We start from the raw sequence: 20,835 nt of genomic DNA, 5'->3' as shown, positions 1-20,835 counted from the left end.
CTCTTGAGTTCGACACAGGGCAACTGTAATATTCAGGAATATCTTGGACAAGAGCATCTTGAACAAGATGACATGAAGAGCCCCGCTAGCCTGTAATGTGCGATCCAGGTGGCGAACCTGGTGTCCCATCACACCAATAGGAAGATTAGTAGGAAACAGGAAAAGGCACCTAGTGAACAAAGGCTCCCTCAAAGAAAAAGGATGTGAGTGCCTGACCTCCAAACAGCGATCAGAAGTAATCTTTCCTGCCCCCACTATCTCTCCAGGGTTTTGCAAAGAGCCCATGAGATCATCGTGCACCAGGAACCTCCATGTTTTGGCAGCAATGTATTAGGCTTGGTGCACAGGTAAGAAGTCACTGCAGACTCAGGTCTCTGTTCCCTTCAGCTGGTTGCTGGGAACGCAGTACTGTATCTTCTGTTCACTGATGCCAGCTGGTGTATAAGGCCAATGCAGAAATGCTGATTTACACCAGTCAAGAACCCAGCTGGCTGTTCCTGACATCTCCCACCAGCACGTCACTTGGTTTCTGTCATACCGGGCTGTGCATTACACCTCAGGTAGGTCTGTGGGGGGATCAGGCTTGATGCACCAGCATCAAGGCTAACATCATCCAGCTAATTATCCCTGCAAGTCAAAACTTAGCAGATCTTCTTCGGTGTAATTTAACACAAAGACAGAGGGATGCCAGGAAAATCTAGATTTGGAAAGTACCACGGACAGGCCACCCCTCTTTTAGATATCAGGTACTGTAACCTCTCCCTTGCTGACTTCTCCAAGGATACACTCATGGCCCGCTCACAAGGAGAGACTTGGACCCAGGTAAATGGTCTCACCAAAGCCTCGATTGTGCATTAAGCAGTGCTTGGGTGGGTCCACGTGCCACCAGACTACCACAGGAACATCAGCAGAGCTCTTCACCATACCCTGGAGTCAGCTTGTCATCAGGACATTTTAGCAATGTTCTCGTCAACACCTGAAGGTTTGGCTTGCACCCGGAGAGGTCCAGGGTACCCAACAGCAGTCAGATCAGCTCTGTGAGTGCTGACACTTGGGGCTCATCAGCCAATATTTTTGGTGCTCTGTTGCACTCAGATTTTCTCCAAGAGAGTTTTGGGGCTCATTCCAGTTGTGAAACACTCCACCTCATTCCAGCGCAGACAGCATGGATTAGCCTGTGCCGCTGGAGCTGTGATGGACAGGGCAGAGCAGCTGCAATGAGGATGGCCTTGGGATGCGGGAGAGAGCGATCCGCACAATGACCTGCAAGCCCCAAACCTCATCCATATTTTCCAGCTACGCCAGCCAACTAGAGGAGAGGTATTGCATTTCCCTGCCTGCTCCTGGCAGTGCTTTTGGTAGCGAACCTATTGCGCTGTTCTGTGCTGCCTCGTTTCCCACAGCCAGGGACACTGCAGAGGCACTGCCTGCCCCATCCCCAGTCATCCAATGCTGCTCACCCTGCCCCTGACTGGGGGCCATGTGTGGATCTGCTTAGGGAAGGGATCCAGCTTAAAAAAAAATATGATTCCTGGGAAGAGAGGGGGAGAAGGGATTATTCTTGGAGGCAGAACCCTCCTCAAGTCACAGTGCTGTGACGGCATTGCTCACAAAGAGCCTGCAGCTACAGGAGATGGGAAGAGACAGCCTGGGTGGAGGCCAGGAGAAAGACTGTCATAAACCAGCTAAATGGTGCCAAATCCATAGCTAATATGTATGTGTCAACTTTGCACCGGGATGTCCACACTCCACTCCGGAGATTCTCACTCTCCAGGGCTCTGTTTACCTCATACTCTCACAATTTCCTATTGAAAAAAAAAAAAAAGAGAGAGAGAGAGAGAGAGAGATGTAAAGTAGGTCTCAGGAAATATCCTCTCCTCCCCTCTGACTAGCCAAGAAGAACTGGCAATAAAAGGCCCGTTCTGGCTGCTCCCTGGGGCTCTGTTTTATTTGCCTTTCTAACACATGGAAAGAGCCTTTTGGCTAGCATGGCAAGATTTTGAAAGAGTAACTTGCAGAATTTCCTAGCTTTCCAGAGTGGGTAAATGCTTGACCCACCACTGTCAACAGTGCACGGACCCTATTTGTCCCCCCCACACCACAACATGTAAATCAAAAGCTGTCCAGGGCAGTGCCGTGCCATGAAGGCAGTACATCTGCTGGGGCTGAAGCCTTATCCTGCAGGAGCGTACACATCAAGCCCGCTTGCATGAGCTACCAGCATCTCAGCTCTGCATGGGAGGCATGGGATGTGCCATCTCCCCTCTCCATTCTTGAGCCGGAGGGCAGCATGAGCACGGAGAAGGGTACATGCAGCTCTACAGAGGGGCAATTTGCTGGTGGCAAAGACTAGTGGTAAAATAACAAAGACAGGAAGGATCGTTACTCAGAGCAGCCTCTTCAAACCACTCTGCCACCTAGAACCCAGTGTTGCTCTTGCAGTGGGGAGTGGGCAGGGAAAATTCTCCTCTAGAGTCTGCTACCCTCCTTGCCAGGGTTTGAGGCATCTCACTGCAGCAGGGGGAAGCAGCAGGACTCATGTAGCCCTTCTCTTAAAGGCATTTCTGCAGGGTCAGACTTGTACATTGCTTTTTTTCTTCTCACCTACCATAGCCCAGAAAATAAGGATCAGGAAAGGCCCAGCCTTTTTTGTGGCTGTAAGAAAAGTCCCTGGTTGCTCTGTCACTTTAGGAGATCAGCCAAGGGCAAAAAGAAGGGCATTTCACCTTACCAGGCTGTGAATTAGCAATGGGATCCCCAGCCCTTGGTACCTGACCTTAAAAAGCTTTGGCATCCATGGTGCAGAAGAGCTGCCCAGACTGTCCTGTCCCCAGTGTGCAGACATGCAAGAGAAGTGCACCCACTTGATACCCAGTGCAGGGGGTCTTACAGGGGCCATGCTGTGACTGCCAGCAGGTTAGGCCAAGCCCTGCTATGGGGCATCCACATGGCTGCTCTTCCATTCCACACATTCCTGTGGGACTGCTGGGTGCTCTGAATGAATGCTGGAGGTGAGCATGATGCAGGGACCTTCACTGAGAGTTTTATGCCCCCCAGTTTGGCAGGTCTAACCAGAGCCCCATGGATGCTGGAAGCAGTACTAGAAACAGCATGCTAGAATTTAACAGAGCAAGAGCCAAAATGGATCAGACCTCTGGTCCATCTAACCCAATGGCCTATCTAGACAGCAGCCAGCCCCAGATGTTTCCCTGGAGCCCCAGAGTCATGCACAAAGCAGAAGCTGGATATTCATTTCTTCTACTGCTGTTGCTGGAAGCAGCTGTGACCAATCTCCTACCCATACTCAAACTCCCACAGTTAATAACACATAAAAGCCTAAGACTAGTTTCCTGGGCCTTAGCAATCCTGTTTTCTGCCATCACAGAACAGCCTTTTCTCCTGCTTGCTGCTGATCCTCACCCTTCAGCCACCCAGCTAGGCCTTGATTTGGCCACCTCTGCTGGACAAGAGCATCCCTTTCCCCAGGGCTCTGTGCAAAGATGCTTCCCTTCCCTCCAGCTAGGTCTGATTATATGTCCAGTTTTCAAATGCTCTTGCAAAGCCCCTCTGTCACATTTTAAGATGCATTTCAACCAGAGACCCTTCAAGTCTCCTCTTCTTCCAGGTGAAACAGCAGCTGGATGGATCCTATAGTCAAGAAACTCCCAGCTCTGCTCAACACAGAGAAGTTCAACGCCAGGATGAACAAGAGGAACTTTATTGTAACAGCTGCATCTTGCTTATCCCAAACTCTCCCTCAGGCCAAGTGAGATATCCTAAAGGGGTAAAAGTTTTCATCTGCACATAAAGAATCACCAGAAATTTTGTGCTTTTCTTGCGTTGTTGCACAGAACTGAAGAAGAGGACTTAGGCTTTCTTTTCCTGACTTTGCATCAATAAGGAGAGTTTTCCCTCTCTTTGTTTGGGAAAAGAGGGGATCCCCAGCAGGTAAAAATCACTGCTCTCCACTGATGTTAAGAGCTGCAGTGATTTCTACCATCTGACAACATGGATAGTCAAGACTGGACCACGTGGGCACAAAGATTCCTGTGCCACCACCTTCGCTCAGCAAAGCTTTTCTGAAGAGTGCCTGTGATTGCCTTGCCCCCAGGGCAGTGAAGAATTCTAGCAGGGCCTGGCACCAGGAATGGCTGGAATTAACAAAATCCAAGGGGAATGTCACCTGCAAGATCTTTCATCCTGCCCTGCTTTCAGGCCCATGCTGAAATTTGGAGTGGCTGCCAGAGCACCTGTAGCTGAAATCACCCCCACAGTGGGAATATCTGAAGGTCACAGATGCAAGCAAATATTTGATGAATCAATGCAATGCAACCTTGAACACTGCACCTCCAGCATTGGGGAGGACCCCTCCTTTGTGTCTGTGCATGAATGCCCTTCAGCATGCCACCCACGCTGTGTTTGAGCTGCTTCACTGTGTGCACAGTGCTTGTTTTGTTAATGTTTAGACTTTCCCTGAAGGGCTTCTCTAGGCTCAGTGATCACGAATGAGCACCGTAAGTTAGCTGGAGACAATTCATTTATCTCAAATAATAGTATCATCGCTCTTTCCTGTAGGCAAAAGATCTCCTTTGCTCTGGAGCCTTTCTACATGACCTTCACTCCCAAGTCCACATTCTCCTGGGACTGTCTGACCCAAGTCTCACCCACTCAGGGGATGATCACTGAAAACCCATCTGACCATGTTCCTTCCAACCATTCTTCCAAGGCCAACCAGGCTAAGTCCAACTCTTTAAAACATCTCAAGAGTATTGAGGAGCAAATGCATCTTCTGACTACTGCTCTTACAGCAGAGAGAGTGGGAGATTCAGGCCCCGAGTGTACAGGTGAAAGCCCTGGTCCATATGTTAGAAGGACATGACCTCACTCATGGGAAAACAGCTCTGCTTTGCTGGTCCTGCTCTACTGATGCACGCATGGCTTTGCCTCAGGATGTATGGGACTGTGCTCATGGGAGTACAAGGCACCAGAGAGGTCTCAAGGTAATACTTAACTGCTGTTGTTGACAAACCATGAATATTGACCCTGTAAAATCACTGGTTTCCCACCTCTGAGCTCGGGAACATCCCCTCCAGTGTCATAACAGCAGACAGGTTTTGGTACGTGGCTGAGCTGTCCTCATTTCTACTAGTAGGGGACAGCAGGATGCGGGATGCCTTTGGTGCCAGAACCACTTTTAATTATACGTGGGCTGAGCTAGAAATGAGGTATTCCATGGGAGGTTTGTACAGGATGAAACAGAACAGGATTTTGATGTGCTTGCTAGCTTTCAGTTATGCTTGCTTGTTTAATACCATAATAAGTCTCTCCAAAAACCCCAGGTCTCTTTTTCTCTCTGTCTTTTTCTATTTTCCCTCTCTGTTTCCTTCCAAGCCCTGTGTGATTTCCTCCAGCCACATCCCAGCATCAAGAACAACCTTGGATCCTGACCTGGGAATATCATCACTTTGGTTTCAGATCTTTTGCTCCATCAGGACCCATGAAACTGGGGGATTTTAGTCCCCTCTAAATTTTGTTGCAGGAGGCCTGCAAATTGCATGGCACAGTGATCTCACCTTAGGGAAATTGTCTTCATGATAAGAAGCAGAATTAGGATTTTGTGGGATGTGGAGACAAGACACAAACCCCAGGAATACAGCCTGACCCAGAAAATCTGGAGGGACTACCTATGTATACCCCAAGTGACTATTTGCTTTGCTGGAAATTTTGTTCCCTTTTGTTTCTGTAGAAAGCTGCGAAAAGGAAGAAGTTTTAGGGTTGCTTTTTTATGCAAGTTTTCTTATAGAAAGATAAGCCTAGCCATCCCACAAGCCCTCTAGGTGAATTTGCTACCCTGTCACAGGGTGGCAGGGGAACATGAGACCTGCCAGCCCTTCCAGTTCCCCATCCAGCATAGCAGCTCAGCTCATCCAAACCGGGATTTAAAGAGGATATTGCAGCATTTTTACAGGATTACTTTAACTGAAATCTGCCACGTACACAGACAGCACAGACTGTGAACAGCTTCCACTACCTCCCCTCAAAAAGAGGGATCTACAAAACAGATCTTTCACAAATCTTTCTTATCCAAAAGGTCAGTCATTTCCCCCAAACTGTGGCACAGAACCGCTCGGGCCTGGAGTCTCCAATTTGCTTATCTTCTTAAGGGAATTAAGAAGCCCTTTAAAATCATTCAGAGTTATGCAAGTAAAAATTAAGCAATAAATGGCCCTGTTTTTCAGAACAGGAGGTGACTTCTTTGGGCCTAAATGTCTTAGGAAAAAACTGCAAAAAGGCTTAAGCCTTGTTTCATTGGCAGGTTGCAGGGGAGTCCTGGAAAACCATTCAGTTGACCGGAATTGCCATCAGGAGGTGTCCCTCTCTCTCCGCTGGTGGAGAGTGAGCCGAGGGGCACATGGTCTCCCGTCCACTACCTGTCTCTGGCAAGCCCCCAGCCTTGTCCCCAAGACCCTCTTCAATATACAGGCACAAGAGCAATGATACGCCCCGTTAACCGTTGTCTCCCCTGGCTCTGCCACCTCTTCCAAGCTTTACTAGGCAATCACAGGGGTTTGCAACAGGTTTTGTTTGAACTCTCAAGTTACAGAGCCTTTTTCTTTCTTTCTTTCTTTCTTTTCTTTTTTTTAATGCCTGGCTACTCAAGTGCAGCCAAATAGCTCTTGTGAGCTTGACTTTCAGCCTCAGAGGAGGTTTCGGGCCTCATGCTTGGAGTCGACCTAAATGCCTGGTGCTAAAAATATGCCCTGCCACTTTCAGGAACTAAAGAAGTGGCTACCAGTTGTGTTGATTTGCCATTCAGCCTGACTTGAGTGTCCCTATTTGATTGGTAGTGAGTTATTTCCCACTTTAAAGAGGCATGTTATCTCACATCTTTTTTCACCTTTAAGTTTTGGCTTATAATCAGTGGCGAAGGGGCCATTTGAAAAATAGCATCATGCTCATCTGCAGCAGTTTCAGGGGAGAGTCCTGTGCAGTTTCATCCCTGCAACCCTGAACACAAGGCAAACATTGCTCTGTCTACCCCAAAAGACAGCTTGCTCCTGGCAAGGCTCAGGATGTGCGAATTTGGTAACATAACAGCTGGGGGAACAGTCTCTGAATGCGAAAAGCATCGGACAGCTCTGCATGTGTGATAGCCATCTGTGCACGCTTGCAAATCCCCCACTTGAAGGGCACGCAAGGGGCCAGGTCCTAAGCAGCTGTGAACCTCTTAATGTGACCAGCTCTATGCCAATTTACCCTGGCACAAGATCTGGCCCCGAGAGTTGACCACTGTGATTTTTTTGGCCTGAAAATCACCCCAGAATGGCCAGGACACGTACAGAGCCACCATTGGGGGTTATCTACAATACGCAGTCACTGCACTGAGACCTGGGAAAATCATGACAGGCATGTGGTGGCTCCCACCTGACCTCACAGCCGGGTGGGCTGGACAGCTGCCAGCTCAGCCTGGTTTCATTCTGAGCTGCGTGGAACGTGCAGCTGCAGGCGTCCTTGTTTCCTGAGGACATGGCCTGTTTCACACAAGATGCCTCCTTCCTACTCTAACTAGGAAAGAAGCTTCCCCACCTGGGCCTGGCTTGTGCTTTTTGAGATGGGCGAGAAATCCCCTTGACCACAGGAGACTTGCGGTTGCAACAGGGCAGAGCCACGGGACCAGCCCTGGGGGGCACCACACAGCTCCACGCTCAGATGAACATGGGCTGAGTTTCTGTGGTGCTCGACAGTAATCACCAAGGGACGGATGAGAGCTGGCTGGGGGGTGTTTTTTCTTAATCAGCTGGGTTTGGCTGTAGGAACAAACCCGGCAGAGAGGGAGGAATGGCCATTCAGCAACCCCAGCAGGGGTTTGAAGGCAACACCCGAGTCATCAGATGGGAACCATTTACCTCCCACAGCCAAGCCGCTCTGAGGGGCTTTGTCGGGCAAGCAGAAAGGCTTACAGCAGGCAATGACACAAATCCTCTGCTGCGAACAAGGATTTCTTCTCATGGTAGCCAAAGCTGTCAGGGCTTCCTGGGCTGCCACCTGGGCAAGGTGCCCATAGGTAAGAGAGCCCTGTGTCCAGCCTGTGCCTTTGTTTTACAGCTCATTTTCTCCCAGGCTTTGTTCTCCCTCTGGTGAACCACTGGTGGTCCAGAAAGCAGGCTCATTGCTGAATTCATCACTGGTTACAGCCTCCTGTGACTGCAGGCAGCAACCCCCCTTCAACCTACGGGGTGCTAGGCATGGAGCCATCACCCAGGAGCCAGATCGAGGAGGGGGGGAGAGTCGTGAGATGCCAGAGCTAAAGACCAGAGGGGAAGAGCTAATCCCACAGCTGAAGCAGTTTCACTTTATCTTTGTGTTTCCATCCCATACGTTGTAAAAAAAAAAACCACAGAGCACAGTCATTTCATGGTCTCCCCAGCAAACCCTTCCAGGATGCTTGCGACACAAGGTCAGTCCAGGTGGCTACATGTCCGTCCTGTTTGTGACTTCCTAGTTATGTTCTTCTGGGGAGATGCTTCCCTTTGCTTAATGCAAATCTCCATCCTAAGAGTAGCCCAGAGGGTACCTGTACATCCACCCTTCCAGCTCCCAGTCCAGAAGAGAGTCCTGGCAGCTGGGAATGCTTGGAGCATTAGGAAACCCCATCCCTATGCCCCTGTGCATAGGGAAACCCCATCCCTACGTCCCTGTGCCTCACAGCAGGATTGAGAACAGGGCCCAGAGAGTGGTGTCCAAAGGGATACCACCTCCCTAGAAAACACAATGTATAAGCCTCAAAACTAGGAGTCCCAGCTCCTTGCCAGCAGTGGGGACAAGAAGGGGAGAGGAAAGGGGAACAATCAGAGAAATGTTTCACTTAACGTTTAACACATACCAGACAGAAGGTACATTGATATCAGAGGCCGCATAAAAGTTACACTTCCTGCCACTAGGCCAATTGCTCATCCTGGTACTCCTTATCCATAAAACCAACACCATGGCTTAGTTCCTGTTTTCAAGTAGGTCACCCTTACAATGTGTGTGTCAAGGTCCCATCCCAGCTTCCTGCTTTCATTTCTCATCTCTGCCAGCCTTGAATCTGGCACTATCTGCCCGTCCCCCAAACTCCCCTCACTCCCTGTCCCGATTCTCCTCTGCTGTTGGACTCCTTAACTTTCTTAATGCACTCATAAATTGCTCTTATCTGGGATGCAGTGACAGCTGAAAGTCAGAGGGATACAAGCATGCCTGATCATACACAGCTTGTTACCTCCTGTGCAAGTCCTGCATACTGTAAAAACAGCTTTCTCTCTTAAGTCATAGCAGGATTATCTTTTAGGTCCCTTCTTTACTTTGAGCAAACGGCTTAGTTTTAAGCAAGTGACTCACAGACTGGGAGATCGCATGTGGGGTTTGGATCTAAAGGCATAGGTAAGCATAAAAACCAGCATGAGTGCAAATGTGAGCTTGGATCCAAGTGTGTCAGTGAGGTTTGCAGAGCTGAGGAGGTTTATTGGCAGATTTTAGGCAGCCACGGCTCCCTTCCAGGCCTCGTTATATGTGATATGCAGACCTCTGTCCTTCCTGCCCAGAAGTAATCAGTCTTTAAGGCACTGACCAAGTATTTTGCTGGGACCAGCACTGCCCTGCTACACCAGATTGATACCAGTGTAACCACAGTCGACGGATGGGTGTAAATGAGTCAGAGTTGGCCCGGCACCTCGCACCAAGCCAGGGTGTTTCATGACAGCCCACCTCTGCCAACACACCTGCTGCACCCACAGGGCTCTCACCCGCCCTTCTCCCTGCCTGCACCACCAGCCTTGCCGAGGGCTGGTGGGACCCTCGGAGGTCCCACCGTTAGGTGCTTTGTCAAAGCTACCTCCGAGGCACTGACATTCCTCGGCACGGCTGCTTGTGAATCGTCTGTTAAATCACTAAGCATTGCTATTATTACATGAGTATTGCCATAGCATCTGGTGGCCCTGTCTTTGTGCTAGGTGGTATACCTAAAGGATAGATTACTTGATCCTAGCTATTTCTATGCATGTTTAAGGCCTGGTTCATCCAGCATCTTTCTGCCATATAAATGCCCTGCAGTTAATGAAGTAACGCCAAAGAAGCGAGGGAGCACTAAAAGTGAAATAACACAGCAAGGAAAGTGAGCCATTTGCAATTAGCATTTAAGAAATCTTGTATTTTAGCTCCTGCTGTTTTCCTTGTGAGTTATCACAGAGTTCAAATCATTGACAGGGATTTTTAGAAATAGTGCTAAAAAAGCTGCAACTGCTAATCCTGCTTTCCTCCTGTCATCTTACCTGCTTCATTCCATTCAGAGCCTGGTCCATAAATTAGGAGCTCTACTTGCTATTGTCATTTATTTTGTCTCTACAGCTTTCCCCCTCCTCAAACAGCTGCTTAGTGGAATTCAGGCAAAATCGGACAAATGTTGCAGCCATGCTGCAAGAAGAGACGTTTCCAGCACATGCGCTGCAATAAGCCCTATCAACAGCAGAATCCAGCCCCTTGAGGAAGGAGAGAAGTCAATCCACAATGGTATGGAGTAATTCCCTTCCTGGAAACCATCCAACATTATGCAATGTGGACTACGTAGCGGGTCTCTGGGCAGCTACATACTGCATAGCAACCTGGGGAGGTTTTTGAAGACTGTGTGCACGCGTGTGTACGTCCAACTTGCTTCACAGAAATTGGCAGCTTGATAGCAGAGAGAGGCCAAATCAGTCTCCCACCAAAGGAAAGGCTCCAGCTTCAGCTCAGAAGTTATCATCTGTTGTGTTTGTCCTCTGAGCAGGCTGATTCTTATTGCCCACAGAAGTAAACGGAGGAGAAAATATGGATAAACTGTCACCAGGAACGATGCTGAAAACATTTGAATAACAGGCAGGACGCACTGGACACAAACTGCAAACAGAACTGGTGGATTTATTCAGGTAACAAATTTATCTTGCCAAAGTATGCAGCTTCAGCTGGACCAACTATATCTGAAGATTTATTATGAAACCAATTTCTGTCAAAAAAAAAAAAAAAAGATTTCTTTTGTATGTCAAATCTTATTTTAAAACTGAGGTCCAAGGATTTTTGCAGTTTGAAATGACATTTTAAGATTTGAGTTCATTTAGAAATACTAGAAGCCATTTTAAAAGCATTCTTTCATGCTCAATATTTTGTGGCGAGTAATCCAAAAGTTAAGTTCATGGCAAACCAAACTGTTGTTTTGGTTTGAAAGCCAAACTGAAAAACAATTATTCATACAGTCATCTCTGAAAATGAGAGAGAATGCAGCTGCAGAAGGTTGGGTTTTGTTTTTTTGGTATGAAACCAAGCAGCAGAAGTGTGAACAAAAACCTTGCAGAACTGGGATTTCGCATGTTTACATGCAATTAGGAGACTCAGAATCACAGATGGTTGAGGTTGGCAGGGACCTCTGGAGATCATCTACTCCAACCCCCCTGCTCAAGCAAGGTCACCTACAGCACATTGCACAGGATCAAATCCAGGTAGGTTTTGAGAGGCTCTTCTGAAATCATTCAACCAATGTTTTGCCTAAGACCACTGCTGGCTGCTTTGCCCACAGAAAAAAGCCACAGCTGCTCTTTTTCCTGCTCAGGAAATCACGGAGCGCTTGCCAATGGCAAGGGCTGTGTTGGCACAGACCACTCTCCACCTAGGCCTTGCTCTTCTCCTCGGCACTAGTCCTTTGCTCTTGGCCACTGCCAGACAGAGGCTACTTGAGCACAACTCTCCTTACCCAGTGATCATGTTAATCCAAGGCCTTAGCATATTGACATGGCTGCTGAGTGTGCAACCACTCTGGCCTTTTGCTTGTTCTTCCACTTTTCCCCTCTAGCCTTTTTGCTTACAACTGATTCTTTCACAAAGGATCTGACATGCGTGACAAGAATGTACCAAGTGTAGAAGAGGCGGAAGGAGGGACAGGTGGCCCAGGATGAGTGTCTCGAGACACTGTCTGAGAGTGCAGGGCTGGCGTTAGGAAAGCAAAGGGCCACCTGGAGCTGAACCTGGCAAGGGCCAGCAGCAAAGGCAACCACAAAGCCTCCTAACCGTGCACCAGCAGCAAAAGGAAGGCGAGGCAAAAGGGGAGCCTGCTGCTAAAGGGAGCAGGGGCCCTGGGCACAAAGGACACCGAAAAGGCAGGCGTCCTCAAGGCTTTCTTCACAAGCTGACCAGGAAGCAGCAATGTGCCCTTGTGGCCACCAAGGCCACTCATCTCCTGGGAAGCCTCACGAAGAGCATTGCCAGCAGGTTGCAGAGGCAGAGGGAGAGGGCAGGCTCCTTCCGCTCTCCTCAGCCCTGCGCCTGAGGCCGCACGTGCAGTCCGGGCTGCACTTCTGGGCTCCCCAGGACAACAGAACCATGGACAGACTGGAGCAAGGCCTGCAAAGGGCCACAAAGATGAGCAAGGGACGCGAGCAGCTCTCCTCCAAGGAGAGGCTGAGCGAGCTGGCACTCTTCAGCCTGCAGAGCAGAAGGCAGAGGCAGGGGGCATCTTAGCAAGCTCTTCTCTGCCTCTTCGATAGGCCTCTGCCAAGCACTGCCTAAGGGGATGCATTGAAGGGGCCCAAGACAACTCTTGTGTGACTATGGGATGGTGCGTGAACGTTGTGAGGGGCATGGCGATTTTGTGCCAATGTCTGTGTGGGCATGGTGTGTGTTTGGGAGGAGCGAGTGGAAGCAGAGAGGGGCAGTTCTCTTGAGGCTGCACTTGGCATGCCACTGCTACGGCGAGGGCTGAAGAGGACTTCTTGGCAAGGCCTTGTTGGCGGGGGAGCCGTTTCAGAAGCTCTTGCATGCTGTGCACATCTCTGCGTGCTGCAGAGTTGAGAGTTGTGTTCTCATTAGCGCCTCATGCCCCTTTGTGCGGTGGGCAGAGCGAGCGTGGGCTTTGTCCCTGCAGCATGGGGGCGGATGGATGGGGGAGCTGCTGCCCTTCGGCAGAAGTGTCCTGGTGCAGAGTCCCCACGGAGCCCTTTTTCTTCTGGCCAAGCTGAGCCTGCCCCTTGCCACTGTCTTTGGGCAAAGAGACAGAAAAAGGAGGGTGGCAACAGGGCAACGTGGGGCCAGAGCACTAGCATTGGGTGTGGTGGTGTTTTGGGGCACTTTGAGGTTTTTTTGGCACTTTGGCAAGGCAGCAGCTTCTTCCCTCTTTGCTTTGCATGGCAGCTGAGTGCCTGCCTTCTTCCTTGTGGGGTGTCCTTGCATTACAAAGCCTTTGGGAGAGCAACTCTCGAGTGCTGGAAAGGACTGGAGAGGTGGGGCTGAGGCGGGAGCAGTGTCCGGGTTTGTGAGCGGGGCCGTGTGCCTGCGCGCGGCCCTTGTGCCATGCTTGTTGGCGTGCCAGTGGCGGGGTGGGTGCGTCTGGGGCCGGGGCGCTTGTCCCTCTTGCCGGGGAGATGGTGCCTGTTGCCGAGGCCATTGTCAGCGTTGCGCGGGGTGGCAGCGAGTTCCGTGTTCCGGTCGGCGTGGAGGGAGGCTGCCCTGGCTGCAGGCTTGGTGTCCTGCTGGGCAGCCGGCGTGCTGGCGGGGGGCCCAGCACCGTCACCGGCCTGCGGTAGTGCGGGGGGCGCTGAGCTGTCTCTGGGCATTGGGGCAGAGGGAGCTGTGGGCATTTCCTCACGGCAACTTCTCTCCTCCTTTGCTTTGCTTTGCTTTGCTTTGTGCGGCGGCCGAGCGCGGCGCTGAGCACCTCCCGAGGACATGCCCGGCCCACGCAGCGCAGGCGAGCGCGCCGGCGTTGGCATGTGGAGGGGGCCTGTGCTGTGGCAGAGGTAAGCAGCCGCGTGGTGGGCCCCGGAGGGTTGGGGGTGATGGGGGGGGTGGGAGAGACCCGAGGACCCTTTTGGGTGGTCCTGTCTGGTGCCTCGGGGCTCTCAAAGGAGTCCTGTACACCGGTGCCAGGAGGGTCTTGCGGGGCCATCGGGGTGCGGGGGGCTTGTTTCTGGGGGATCTGTGGCCTGGTGGCAGCCGCTGATGGCCTCGCTCCTCCTTTTCCTTTGCCCCGTGGCCGAGTGTGGCTGCAAGCAGCTCCCGAGAACGTCCCGGGCACGTGTGGTGCCGTGCAGCGCAGAGGCGAGAACGGCAGCGTTGGTGTGCGGAGGGGGGCCTTCGCCGCAGCACAGGTACGTGGCCCCGTTGCTGGACACAGGGGGCAGGGGGTGCTGGGGAGTTTGGGGAGAGGTGGCAGGGCCCTTCTGGCTGGTCCCGCCTGGTGCCTTGGGCATCTCCATGGAGTGTCCCAGGGCAGCAAAAAGGGCATCCCCTGGGGCCGGGCACCTTGGGTGACGGGGGGCTTGTTTCTCGGGGGCTGGAGCCCATCAGCAGTCACTGATGGTCTCCTTCCTGCTTTGCTTTGCATGCTGCATGAGCATGGCGGTGGCGCTCAGCTCCCGAGGGCATGCTGGGGCCGTGCGGCTTGGTGGTGCGCAGGCGCTGACAGCAGCCTTGGCGTGCGAAGGGGGCCTGTGCGGCATGCGAGGTCAGCGGCTGCGTGCCGGGCCAGTTGGGGGAGGCGTAGGTGTGCGGGAGGGCCAGGAGAGTCGCCAGGGCCCTTCTGGGTGCTCCCGCCTGGTGCCTTGGGCATCTCCATGGAGTGCCCCAGGGCAGCAAAAAGGGCATCCCCTGGGGCCAGGCACTTTGGGTGACGGGGCTTGTTTCTTGGTGGGCTGGCACTGGCATCAGCCACTGATGGCCTCGCTCCTCCTTCTCCTTTGTCTGGTGGCCGAGCATGGTGCTGAGCAGCTCCCGATGGCGTCGAGGAGCTCCCGACGGTGTCCCCAGGCCGTGCGTCTTGGCGGTGGAGGCGAGCGTGCCGGCGTCAGCTGTGGGCATTCCCACTGCTCAGGAGAAACAATCTTCTTGTCAACTTGTTTCAAAGCAGGACACATTGTATTAAAGAAATGATGCTAGCTGAGTGCCTCTTTGTGTTTGCCTATTGCATTGGGGAAGAGGGACTCCCAGGTCCTTCTCCACAGAGCTGCTTTCCAGCAGGTCATCCCCCAGCCTGTCCTGGGGCATGGTGTTATTCCTCCTTAAGGACAGCATCCTGCACTTGCCTTTGTTGAACTTCAGGAGGTTCCTCTCTGACTATCTCTCCAGCTTGTTGAGGTCTCTCTGAACAGCAGCACAGCCCTCAGGTGTGTCAGCCACTCCACCCAGTTTTGCATCATCAGCAAACTTGCTGAGGGTGCCCTCTGTCCCTTCATCCAGGTCATTGATGAATAAGTGGAGCCGGATTGGAGACACTATTGACCCCAGGGGCACACCACTAGCTACAGGCCTCCAACTAGAGTTTGCACCACTGATCACAGAGCCCTCTGAGCTCTGCCATCCAGCCAGTTTCCAATCCACCTCACTGGCTGCTCATCTAGCCCACATTTCCTGAGCTTGCCTATGAGGATGTAATGAGAGTCCACCTCAAAAGCCTCCCTGAAGTCAAGGGAGATAACATCCACTGCTGTCCCCTCATCTACCCAGCCAGTCCTTCCTTCCAAGAAGGCTATCAAGTTAAGGTTAAGCATGATTTCCCCTTGGTGAAGCCATGCTGACTACTCCTGATCACCTTCTTATCCTTCATATGCTTGGAGATGGTGTCCAGGATGAGCTGTTCCATCACCTTTCCAGGGATCAAGGTGAGGCTGACCGTCCTGTAGTTCCCTGGGTCCTCCTTCTTGCCCTTTTGCAAGACTGGAGTGACACTGGCTTTCTTTCAGCCCTCAGGCACCTCTCCTGCTCACCATGACCTTTCCAAGATGATTGAGAGTGGCCTTGCAATGACATCAGCCAGCTCCTAGCAGCACTCGTGGGTGCATCCCATCAGGGCCCATGGACTTGTGTGTGTCCTGTTTGCTTAAGTGATCCCTAACCCAGTCCTCCTCCACCAAGGGAAAGTCTTCCTTTCTCCAGACTCTTGGGAAGGTGCACAATACTAAGTATTCCCTGATCATTTCTGGGACTTATTGTACCAGCTTACAAGAAACAGAGCTGCAAGTGGTAATCTTCATGGTTGGTGGAGCAGAATATATATGACTCCCTCCGTTCAGAGCCCACAGAGTCGCAAATCCAGGGGGGCTGAGGTGCTGGATGCCACATCCCCATCACGGGCCACTCCACCAGCTCCTGCTGCCGTTCCTGCGGAGAGCCCAGTCTGCCAGCTTGGGTTCTTGGTCCAAGCATGCCGGAAAAGGCCATGTTTGTGCATCCTGATACAAGACAGTGACTGAGCTGCCCAATCCAACCAAGGCTGTAACACTAAGAGACATTGCTAGTCAAGCCAGCTTTACTGGGGACCACAGGTGCCTGAATGCAACACAGCTGCATAGGAAGCTTGGAGGACACAACTGCAGTCATCAACACCTAACAAGGGGTTTGGTGGCTCTGACATGCCTTCAGCCTTTCAAGGACCACCCTCAAGCTCAGGGCTGAGCCCAGACCCTTAATGGCACCTACTTCCCCTTGAAAGCAATGAGAGTTAGGAGCCCTGAGAGCTTCATTTCCCCATCCCTTCTCTCACCCTCTCCCAACTTTGCTCCCTTAGACTGACCCAGACAGCTCCCAGGGCAGGGTCCATCCCACCGCATGTCTAGGCAGCACAGTGGCTGGTACAACATGGCACATGGCAGACCTGGAAGACTAGGACTAACAAGAAGTCGGACCCCCACACACACACACCCCCACAACATTCAAAGCAGAAGAGGACTCTGCAGTAAATATTCAGTCTCAGCATTAAACGTTTGCCTTCCCCGTTCCCGCAGGGCTAAAGAGGCCCCGATTCCTGAAAAGCACCCATGCATCAGTGCAAATGAACATCAATTATTTGTTTCTTAACATGCATCAGTCTAGAGACCCTTTTTCCTCCTGGCAAAATGCTATCAGGATCATCCTATACTGCTCTCCACAAAAGGCTAGTCTGTTGAAAATGTTTCTGGAGCTGGATGCAGCTCAGTTTGCCTCCAGCCAGGCACATTCACCTCAAGTAACTCATCCCGTGCAAGCTGTATGCTCCAGCACCCTGCCAGGGTTGCGAGATGCTGCTGCCCAGCTCCAGCTCAGCAGCTTCCTGCACTTGCTCAGCCAAATGGAAAACCTGATGTGCAATATGTTCTTCACCTCCAGCCCTGCCTCGCGTCCGCCCCGGGATCACGTCACCCCCCACAAAGAGGGGCCTGTGCGGGAGCTGTGGCTTGCGCCGTGCCGAGAGGAGTCATAAAGCTCCTTTAAGCTGCCCAGCACAAAGCCGAGTCTGTTCGTGCGCAGGTTGGGGGCTGCTGCTGGCCTCCCTGCCTCGGCCAGGCACCGAGGAATGAGTCATCTCAGAGTCACCGGGCTGCTAGCCCAGCGCCTGCAAGAGGGCTGGGGCTGGCAGCGGCTAGAGGAGACGGAGAAACCCATGTCTGCTCAGAAACTCCCAGCCATCTGAAAACAGCGGAGAGCCAGCGTCCATCAGACAAGCTTTTCCCACCGCTATGTAAGACCATAAAGGCTGTCGGCTTGTCAGGAAATACTGCAGCTCTGAGACAGAGCCTCTGCTAACAGCTGTAAAAGTCAAAAAAAAATTCCCTCGATGTATTTCTTCCCCCACAGATGCAGCTATTCTACAAAACAGGCGATATTGTGAAAAATACCCAAGTTGGCTAGGGAAAGGGGCAGCCCCATGAAAGGGGCATGGAGGGCTTGTGTGAAATCTGCCTCAGGTTTTTATCTTCTGCCCCAAAAGCTTTCAAATCTATTTTTGACATAAAGAAGCACAGGTTTCCACCTGCTTCCTTTTACAGGAAAAGGGGGGCAAAAATGGAAGGTATCTTGTAGCTTGTAATACTCATGGCTATCACGGTATCTGATGTTTTTTTTCTCCTTAAAGCCTCAGCATCCAGAGCCAGGAGACTGCAAAGAAATCACAGCTTTTGTTTAAAGTGACACAGATATAACACACACTCTTCTGCCCTTCTAGGTCCCAGAGAAAAATCTGCAAAAAGTCAATGTCAGCATTTTTCAACTTTTTTTTTTTCCTCAACATTTTATACCAATTTGACAATTTTGACTCCCAAATTCTTTTGACACTGAGCTGGTAGCACTGTGATGCTCCCAGATCAGAAGTTTTGACAATGCCAAAGGGATTGAGGTACTGATTCTCTTTAGCTCCTCTGAAAAGTGCAGTCCAAGCCCCTAAAGGCAAAATGGAAAACCAACCTTCCTCCAGTGACACGATGCACATCGCTAGCAGGCAGGGAGAAGAGCTAGAGATACACACTGCAATTTCAGGCTACCAAGAACTCTTAAGACGTAGCGATATACAAACAAAATAAAATGCAGAACATGATAAAGGTGGGAAAAGGTCCTATTCGAAGCCTCCGTGAAGGTAGGAATACGGGATGGGTTGGAGAAACATACTCCTGACTCTTTTACCCTGCACATGCCCACAGGTACATGCTCCCTTATATGCCCGTTAGCTCCGGCAGGATAAAGCAGCAGCTGATTTAAAATAGATGGAAACAGGAGACTTTGAGCCAAAATAAATAAATAAATAAATAAACAAAGTCCTTGAGCACCCCACCTGCACCCAGCTGTGCAAGTTCAACAGCTGGGAGCACTATGTCTTCACTGTTATGAAGGCCGAGTGACACACCTAAATAACTGGCCAGCTTCATTTAGAAATCCCCTTTTCATATCGAAAGACAAAACAAAACAAACAGCTTAGCAGTCTGCAAGTTGGGAAAAGAATAAATTAAGCTCAGAAAAAAAGAGCCAATGAAGGCAGGAGATTCATTCTCCAAACTTCTTTCCTGCCTTCCTAACTTGGTCTTTTCCTCTTCCTTTCTCTTACAGCATATTCAAAGGCATACTAACTAATTGCAGAGACTCAGCAAAAGTCACCACGACACTCTTCTGAGAGTCTAAACCCAGGGCAAGCACCAAGAACCAACTTGCAAATTGGCGTCAGCACTGAGCAGGCATTGATTTTTCCTGTTCCTGTGCTAAAACTTTCTCTCAATAAGATCTTACAAAGACTAGGGCTTTAGTTTGCACTGTTTGACCACATGTCACTCTGACAGGCTGGGCCTGAAGCCAAATCACCCTGATTTCTTTCTCCATGGACATCATGGGCATTCTCAGACAAGAAGTGATATTTCCATCCGACACAACAGCTACTCCTGCCATGATCCCACCTGAACTCATCCGTGGGTCATGTTCCTCCTTCAAGCATCACAGATTTCAATATTGATCTTCCTAGTCAGAACAGGCCGAAAATTTTCAGCCTTTACATAGATACTGAGCTCAACAACTTGCGTTTGATGTCCACTGAAGGCCCACAGTCTTGATCACCAAGCAGAAGGCTTCAAAGAGCTAAGCGGACTTAAGCATTTGCAACAGCTTTCGTTGGCCACAGCCACTTTGCCCCTACTGCAAGAATACTCCAAACAGCACATTTTGGCTGTGCCCATCCAAAAGCTCCCAAGCCATAAAGGGAAGGGGGTGAATTTCAAAAACAAAACAAAACAAAAACAAGAACAAAAACCTGCAGCAAGTGCTGGCAAGCTGAGAGGACAGGCTCTCCTCCCTTGCCGGGGATGGCCACTAAGACAAGCTGGAATGAGTCTAAACTGAACAAGCTACTTTAAAGCCAGCTCTTCCCTTCGATTTCCAAGGGCCAGGAATTCACTGCCCTCAGTAGGATGCTCTGCCCAATGCACTCGAGCACCAGGGCACAACGGGGAGGAAGCGCCGCAAAACTGCTGGGCCATGACACTGGGGCACAGTGATTTGTGGCTCAGCCACCCTCCCACCCCTCCTATTTTTGTTTCAGTGTTGAGCTCTGGGGACACAGTCCAGCACTGGCCAGGTATCTCCAGGTGTGCAGACAGGCCTGCTCTAAACCACAAGCAATCAGGTAAAGACCAGACCAGCCTGCCAGAGCCCCTCCATCTTAGCCACCCCCCAAAAAAGGCTCCGCTGAAACAATTTGGCAAATACAAGCTGGGTAGTTTCAGGTGGACCAAACCTGGATTTCCTACTGGATAAACTGTTTCACAAAACTCTGAACAGATTGCAATGTATCATGGGCATCTGACATAGGGTACAGCCAGCTGAATCATCCCCTGATGCCTTCCTGTCGGCTCTAAGCCACTTTACTGCCCTGAATCTAAATCAACCCTGCTGCAATTCTTACCTCTCTGTAACTGCTTGAATTCACTGTGCTCTGCTCCCCAATTCCTGGCATCCATCTCTCGCAGGGCTCTTCTTGAACTGCATTTCCTTGCAAGGAAAAGCCCAGGCAAATCAAATACTTTCCCTCCCCTTAAGCACACTCCTGCTTAACTTCATAAACCTGTCCTGGCTGGCTGCGCTTCACAGGAAAGCCACAAGTACTCCCCCCTCCACGGGAGGATTTCTGGGCAAAGCTTCATCTAAAAAGAACGATCCAGTCAATTTTGTAGGGTGGTCTATGCTACTCGGAGCCAGCCTCTAGTTAGGGAGAAAGTGGCCGGTTTTTCTGTTGGTTTAAGTTTGCTCCAAACGAACACTTAGTAATCAAGATTACCTTAAAATATGCTCCATTTTGGTGCTTCTTTTCTTTTCCTCAAAAATGGAAAATAAAGTCAAGCCCCGCAGGTCAGGGGAGTGTTTTTTAACACCTCTCTGTACAAACAGGCATACGTATGTATATATGTATTTAATTCCAGGCGCACAGCAAACACAAAGGTCAGACAGGAAACAGCTCAGGAAACCTGCAGGCACAAACACACTGAACATCATGGTCCAGCTGAACCCTCTGTGCAGACCTGACCTGTAGCCTTCACGCAGCACCAACAT

General features: G+C 50.8%; 1 protein-coding gene across 1 annotated transcript in view; it reads right to left on the bottom strand.

Moving 5' to 3' along the window:
- The window catches only part of RRBP1 (ribosome binding protein 1), a 73,226-nt gene extending 52,973 nt beyond the window's left edge, over nucleotides 1–20,253 (bottom strand). Inside the window, exon 1 of the mRNA XM_067292639.1 lies at nucleotides 20,192–20,253. The gene's annotated coding sequence lies outside the window, so the exon portion shown is untranslated. The remainder of the gene's footprint in view (nucleotides 1–20,191) is intronic.
- Between the last annotated feature and the right edge of the window lie 582 nt (nucleotides 20,254–20,835).

The sequence above is a fragment of the Apteryx mantelli genome, chromosome 3, assembly GCF_036417845.1.
Source record: "Apteryx mantelli isolate bAptMan1 chromosome 3, bAptMan1.hap1, whole genome shotgun sequence".
NCBI lineage: Eukaryota > Metazoa > Chordata > Aves > Apterygiformes > Apterygidae > Apteryx > Apteryx mantelli.
Note: the sequence above shows the minus strand (reverse complement) of the source record. Positions and strands in the feature narration are given on the sequence as shown.